Source organism: Phragmites australis, chromosome 15 (assembly GCF_958298935.1).
Source record: "Phragmites australis chromosome 15, lpPhrAust1.1, whole genome shotgun sequence".
Lineage (NCBI taxonomy): Eukaryota > Viridiplantae > Streptophyta > Magnoliopsida > Poales > Poaceae > Phragmites > Phragmites australis.
The window spans coordinates 18,884,386-18,891,987 of record NC_084935.1 but is presented as its reverse complement, the minus strand read 5'-3'; the positions used below and the strand labels follow the sequence as shown (position 1 = coordinate 18,891,987).

General features: G+C 53.3%; 1 pseudogene; it reads right to left on the bottom strand.

The window, feature by feature from the left end:
- Positions 1–727: 727 nt before the first annotated feature.
- On the bottom strand, positions 728–6,242 carry LOC133892178 (IN2-2 protein-like; annotated as a pseudogene).
- Between the last annotated feature and the right edge of the window lie 1,360 nt (positions 6,243–7,602).

The following is a 7,602-nucleotide window of genomic DNA, read 5'->3' as shown; positions in this document are numbered from 1 at the left end:
CAGCATCTTGAAGGCATAAGCCTCCGTGCTGGATAGGCATTCCGTCCGCCATCTTTAAGGTCTAGCTAACCTACGTGGCGGATAGGCAAAGACCGCTCCAGCATCTTGAAGACAAAAGTCCCCGTGCTGGACATGCATTCCGTCCATCATCATTTGGGCCTAGCAAACCTAAAATGGCAGATAGGCAAAGACCGCTCTGGCATCTTGAAGGCAGTGCCTTCATACCGGATAGGCATAACACCCCCCGTCATTTCTAAGGCCAGGCTGGCCTAACATGCCAGAGGGATAAACACCCCAACACCAGCACGACTAAAAGTCTCTATCACCCAACCCTTCCGATGCCCCTCAAAGTCTCGCACCCCGTGGCCGCAGAGCAGCCACAGGATGCGAAGGGGCTGGAACAAGGGGCACAGGCGCAACGTCGATGTGATCAATGATAAAAAAGGGAGAGTAAAAGAAACAAAAACAACAAGCTAACACAACGCAAGTTTTACACACATGACATACAAAAGGTCTTTTTATACAGTTAACCGCTGTACATCGAATCTATACCCAGCAAACTGGCTAGCCTACTATGCCCCCCTATACCACTACGGGAAGACGAGGGTGCCCAACCGCCACACCTCCCGAACACACCGCGGGACTTGGAGAGTCGTCCACGACGACTGCGCACGGGAGGCCGACGTGAGCCCCCTCCGCAAGAAGGGCCGCTGCCCGAAACGGAGACTCAGCCTCGGGAAGACGAAGTATCCGCTGGGAAGGCCGAGAAGTCCAGCTCTTCCTCCTCCTGCCCCACCGGCGAGGCCTCCGTGGCCTGTGCGTCCTCCATCTTCACCTCACCCAAGATAGACACGAGGATTTCCGAGGGCACCCTTCCGTCACAACCCCGGGGAAAGGCGAAGCGTCGTAAGAAGCATGAGCCGGCAACCTCCTGGGCCGTTTAGGTCGCACACCAGTCATCTCTTGCGGTGAAACATACATCCGGAGCTGACACCGGGGGATCCTCCGGCTCGACCTTAACCAAGACATCGGGTTCCACCTGCGGGTCAATACGCTCCTCAGGATCACGGGGCATAACAAAATGACTCCACTGACAAACGAATAGAGTAGCCCCAGACGCATCACACGCACTCGATCCCTCCCCAGAGGCACTATCCAAGGTACAAACGAGGCCTCCTCCGGCCTTGGGCTGCCGTACCTATACACGTAGAGCAGACTCCGGTAAAAACTCAAAGGCACAAACATCCCAGAAACAACACAAGTAAAACACAGGAAAACAGGCACGGTTTCCATCAAATAAAGGAAAGGTTATATACATGAAGTAGAAGGAGGCGGTCAGCATACTAGAACTCGACCCTCCTCCCCGGGAAAGAAAAGAAAACAAAGATAGCTGCGGCAGAGCTACACCTCCGGGGCATCCACGCTCGGCTCCGGCGGGGCAATGACACCAGACAAAGCTCCCCCAGAGGGCCGCAAAGCGCCTGTAGATTCCGGGTGAAGCACCGAACCCCCCAACGAAGAACTCGGACGAAGGCCCCCCGAGGCTCCCGGAGTCCCCTGACCGACCATAAAGTGCAACGTCATGCTCCGGCCATGCTTCACCCATACGCCACGATGGAAGCTCTCCAAGGCTGCACAAATCTCCACCAGAGGTGCCTCTGGCTACAAGGCCTCGACCACGGAGTCCGGCACTTGCCACTCCAGAGCTTCGAAGGGACCAACCCCTGCTTGGTGCAATAGGATCAGCTGAAGCGCAGCGGCCATACGAGCGCTGAACCTCGCATAGACCTCCGCTGCCCTAACCATAACCTTCGCGGCGGACCGAAGCCAGAAGAGCGGCATGACCGATGCCTCCGAGTTAGAGGGCAGTGGTGGACACCGAGCCCCTAGGCCGCTCAAGGCAACAGAGGTAATCCAGACCACCTCCAATGCAAGTATCGTTAACCGCTGGTACTCCGAACACAGTGCCCCCTCCGATGCCCGAACCTCCTCTAGCTCTTGCCGCATATTTACCACCGCTGCCCGAAGGCTGTGAACGTTACTCTTGGTGGACACATGGGCTGTGTTGGCCGCATCGGCAACCTCCTTCGCCTCCCGGAGGTCTTCGGCAGCCTTCCGCGCCTCAGCCTCCTCACGCTCACGAAGCACCATCTCCTCATGAAGACGGCCCTCTGCAGACTCTGCTCGTTTTTGGGCCTCTTCCAAAGCCTGGCGTTCGCCACCTCCTAGCGACCTTGTCAAAATTACTTGCTACAAGGCACCATCAAAGATGGAAAAAGACAAGATGAGCTACTCAGGACCCAACACCAGACCCAGCAATCATAACTAATACAACCGACCTAAAGGGCCACCACTGCCAACCGCGCCTCCAGCTCCTCCAGGGGACGTTGGGCCAACAATCGCTTGACCTATCCACTCCGGAGTAGAGAGAAGACCACGGCGAAGGCCCTTGAAGCCTCTAGGTGCAGCACGAAGTCATCCGGGGTCCAGACCTCGAGGCTAGGGCCCCCGTCAACCGCTCCGAAGGAACTCTCAACGGAGGGCATAGTGCCTCGGGCACCAGTCGCGGGTGGGCCACCAGCTGACTCAAGGCCCCGCAGGAATGAAGCCACATCCCCGAAGATAGCCCTCGGAGACCCCTCCCGAGGAGTCCCCGATCTCCGCTGGGCCCCTAGGGCCTCGAGGGGTGGAGTCAAGGATGCATCCACCTCGAAGCTCGCTAAAAAAAGAAACACAAATTAAGATTCTAGCGCACGACCAAAAAAAAGGGGGATATGACTAATGAAGCAAATCACACCTGGTTCCCCCAAACCTCTTACAGGAGGACCCGTAGCATCCTCAGCATCTGAGTCAATAATACTGAAGTCAAAGTCCACGGAGGACACACCTCCTCGTTGGCTCTGGCTGTGACCCGCAATATCCGGGGAGGCCTGGTCCTTCCCCTGGTCATTGCCGCCAACCCAGCCCTCTCCTCCGGACTAATTGCTCATGCTCCCAACCCACCTTAGGCACTTCTTGCGAACTAGGGGCACCTCCGACGACTCGGCCGTTGAACCAGTGTGCGAGCCTCCGGATACTGAAGGCCGTTGGGCCTGGAGCATCCTCGCACGAATGGGGGGCCTGCACGCGCTCGTTTTCCAGCAGCCCTAGGCTCTGGAGGATCCCGCCATGCCGGAGCCCCCACGCCAAGGTAAAAGCAGACACAATTGTACCGCTCCCAACTCCGTGCTAGGGCCACCCGCCGCTCCCGCTTCGCGAAAGTAGGGGGCCCAGGATCACCTCCGTGATCTCCGTCGCGCGCTCCAGCGGGAGGCAGCTCTCTAAAAGAAAAAAGATGGCTCACATCACCAGATCAAGAACCTAACTACAAAGGGAACTCACCAGCACTGAAGGACGGAGGCCTGGTCCTTCAGCCACTCTTCGGCACCTTGCTCGAAAATGCAGTTCCAGTCCATTTGAAGGGGCCGGACGTGCAACATGGTGAACTCCTCCACGAGGTCACGCATGCTCATCTTCTCAACCACCCTCCGGAAAAGGGCCAGCCATGTGGCGAACTGATCATCCGTAATCCCCATCTACGGCTCCAGAACATACGCGATACCCCGATTCGTGGAGCGAAGGGACGATGCAAGGCCGACGCTATAGTAAAACCACCGCTGCAACCAGCCGGTATACCACCGGCCGTTAATGGCCTTTGCTGGGAAGGCATCGCGATATTACAGCCGTATCTAGAAGTTGATACTCCCAAAACTAAGGGGCCTCTTCGTCCCCTTGACCTTGATCAACTTTGGCTGGAAGCTGGCAAAGTGGAGGGCCCTGAAGAAATCTGCCCTCTCTTCACACCCCTCCGCCCGCATGGCCCACTCAAAGGTGGCTAGGCAGGCAATGGCATTGGCGTGGAGCTGTGGAAACTCCATGTAGAAGTGGCGGAGCACCTCTTCCCCTCCCTAACCATCCGGTCGAGCTCCTCATCACTGATGACAGACGCTCCCAGCGCAATGTTTTGCCGGGAATGGCTTTTGCTAGCACGCCGGAGCTCCACTCCTGGTGGAAGCCCCATCAGTAAAGGGGAAGCTGATGACACACCTGATGGTCCCTCACCATGGCTACTCTGGTTATCTTCCCCATCGCCTGAGTTTCGGCTTCACTCGGGGTACTCAAGTCAGCCATATGAACCACAAGAGGGTGGCAAAAGGTGCTGGATTACGAGAGAGAGAAGAGTAGGGATCAAAGAACAACTCGCATAAGGCAAAAGGCACCGAAGACAAAGGCAGATGAGAACGAGGAGTCGGGGAAAGGGTTGCTCTGAGCAATCCCCCTCCTGCTACAAATAGGGAGCAACTTGCACCCTCCAGGCGGGAGACGCACGCGCCGTCCTTTTGCCTGCCAGGCCGAAATCATGGGGGAGCAAAACCGACTCCGTTGCCCCCCCCCCCAACGACAAGAAAACACATGTCCCACGCACCACCAGATAGGGCAGGACTACACCTCTCCCCAGGGCGCATTCAATGCCCCCTGTCGCCAACGTCATCCAACATGCCGTTTCGTCACCCAGGCCAAACCTTCCCGGACAAGCCAAGTGATTCTCGAACCACGAGCCATCAACCACAAGCCAGGGACCGCCGGGGGCTCTGCTCCCAAGGAACCGTGGGCCCAACCGCACTCAAGAGGGGCTACTGTTGGGGGTCGTTATTAAGGACCCCCGACGACCCCTTGGCTTAATCAGCTCAGCCTCCCAAAGGCTTGGCCTCTCAAAGCCTCCACCTTCCGAAGCCCCTACATTCTGGACCTCAGCCTCCGAAGGCTCGGTCTCCGAGGCTTCGGCCTCCCGAAGCCTCCTCCCCTTCTGAAGCCCCGGCCTTCCAAAGCTCAACCTCCTAAAGGCTCAGCCTACTAAAGCCTCAGCCTCCCGCTGCCCGGGCCAGCTTCCTGAAGGTTACTGGGTTAGTCATCAAGCCTCAGGAAAAAATCTGCCAAAAGGGAAGAACCAGTCGTACTTTGCCTGCGAGGAGGTGACCGGCATTAAATGCCTAGGCTAGTGGACGTCGCTCTGACACCTCTACATGATGGTACCTATCCTGACACCCCTGATAGTGCGGCACCAGGCCGCAATTAGTGACCGGCTTGCTCCCTTCAAGGGGCAGGCACCACAATAATTACCATGGTGGATATTTATCTCCTGACAGGATAGAAGGTAGTTATCCAGGATAAGGCTCAGTAATTTAGCCGGATCTCGGATATTTGTACATTATGATAATTTGTACGACAAGCTACGTATGACCTTGTAAATAGGAGGCCATGGTCCTCTAGAAAGAGGAGGAAAAACCGAAGGTTACAGCGAAAAAGAACACGCATAATACATTTTCCTATCATCAATATATTTGTGGTATTCCTTTCTCTTAAACTTCGTCTCCAAGTTTGAGTCTCCTCCTTAGAAGAAACTCTTACCGTACTTGCTGGAGCAAGACAAACTCTTGCTACAACAATAGGAATGAAGTGTATTATCTGGCAGGCTTACAAAGAGAGATAATTATTTTAGACACCAACCCCTCAACAAACCAGCCCCCACCAACGGACATCACTTTCACTCTCTAATTAGAACTTCAACGTCAATACCAACCTTCCCTTGTATGTCGGCATCTACAATCCCCATTTAACAAACATATAGCAGTTTCCGAAAAGAAATGAATACAAATAGGGAAAAAAATCAAGCAGTAAAAAGGGATAGCAGACACTAACCGTAACTTCAATGGGCACCCTCTTGTCGATGCGGTGCTGGTAGTATAGGTCGACGCAGTCAATGCTGAGCCACTTGAGGCTGCCCTCGCACGTACGCCGGATCACCACAGATCTTTCATTTGCCGTCAGCAAATGAGATGCCGAACTTTGTGGCCAGATCCACCTTCTCGCTCACCCCGCCTTGCAGCGCCTGCTCATGGGCATTACATCGAACGCCTTCGGTGCAAGCTACAAAGCCAAAGAAAAAAAACAAGCAAAGGTCCAAATTTTGAGCCGACCTTGCTGAGGAGGATCTCGTTGGTGTGTAGGCCATACATGTTGGAGGTGTCGAGGAAGGTGATGCCGGCGGTGGTGGCATGATGGATGAGCCCGATCATGTCAGGCTCAGGCTTGGGCGGGCCGTAGAAGGCTAACATGTCCATGCAGCAGAGGCCCTGCATGGAGAGCTCTAGTCCCTGTGACTCCAGCTTCATGTGGGGGACTCACAAAGGAGCGACAGCCATGGCCAGCCAAGGCGAGATGCTCACCGCTGTTCTTGGGAGTTGTCAGCTGGCGGTGTTGTGATATTTTCAGCTTAGTTTTGGTGCCGGCCATGCGTGTGGTGGTGTGGGTGGGGGCATCTCGGGAAGAGTGGGGTCGTGGTGGTCAATGTCGCGGCCGCCACGACAACATGGGGGGCAGAGGTCAGCATCATGGAGATCACGAGTGGGGCAGGCGGGTGCGGTGCGGATAGACGACACAAGACGTGGGCGGGTAGAGGAAGATGCGGGGGCCGATGAGAAAGACAAAAGGGGACCACCTGTCAGGAATAGAGGGAGATATCTTGTCTGGTGTGGAAATCACTATATATTTTTTAAGTAGTAGAGATTTTAATAGTTATTGAATTGTGTTATGCTTGTGATGAATGATGGATGGACTGCATTGTGCTTAATCTACTTGACTACGAACATTCGACACCACCAATGCTTTTGATTGGATCATCATAATCGTTGTTTTAGAAACACCAATACAACTTGTGCACACCATCATACAACACCAATGATTATGATGTTTGGATCTTCAAAATCTTACACTAAGCAAACACGGCACTCTAGGATGTCGAATTTGCGATAAATTTTGAAACCTGATCTAGGACACTCAGCCAGCACCAGCAGGAGGCAGGGGCGCCAAACAGAGGGAAAATTCCACTTGTATAAGCAACCGTGGAGCTTATCCTGTGGCTCTAGCGCGATACTTTTTCCTCGAGATGCGGTGCAGTGGCCCCATAAATATGCAAAAGGTACCGGTGCTTTTTGTTTTTTTTATAGTTACGTGCACATGCATTGCAACGGGACCTACAATTTTTACTGAGATAATATAGTTAGTTGGGTGACGCTAATACAAAATGGCATTTCACTAAAATCATCTTTAAGGGTGTTAAAAAACAACGTTGTAGCTAAACTGCCCATATTTGTCTGCAGGGTGAATGCTGTCATGCCCCATGTATATGTGTGCAAATATAGATGTCATTCACGTTATATAAAAGGTGGTACACTTCATTTTTTATAACCAAGCAGGCTACAACAGGTCTTCGATACATCATGTAAATAGCCATCCATATGAAAATTCCCACTATATTGATGCTTGAATTGTGGGAACGATGAAGAAGTAATGGCCATGATTACTAATCTGTCAGCTAGTCTACATTGCTAAGCAATTCTGCAGCACAAAAATGTCAAATTTGAATTTTAGCATAGGTCCCAGGGAATCTCCCTATTTGACCCAGAGGTACATAGATCAACCAAAAGTGTTACATTTAACAACTGCAAAAACTTCCATATTTTGTAATTTGCTAACGTCCTCTATTCCTATAAAAGAGTCTCC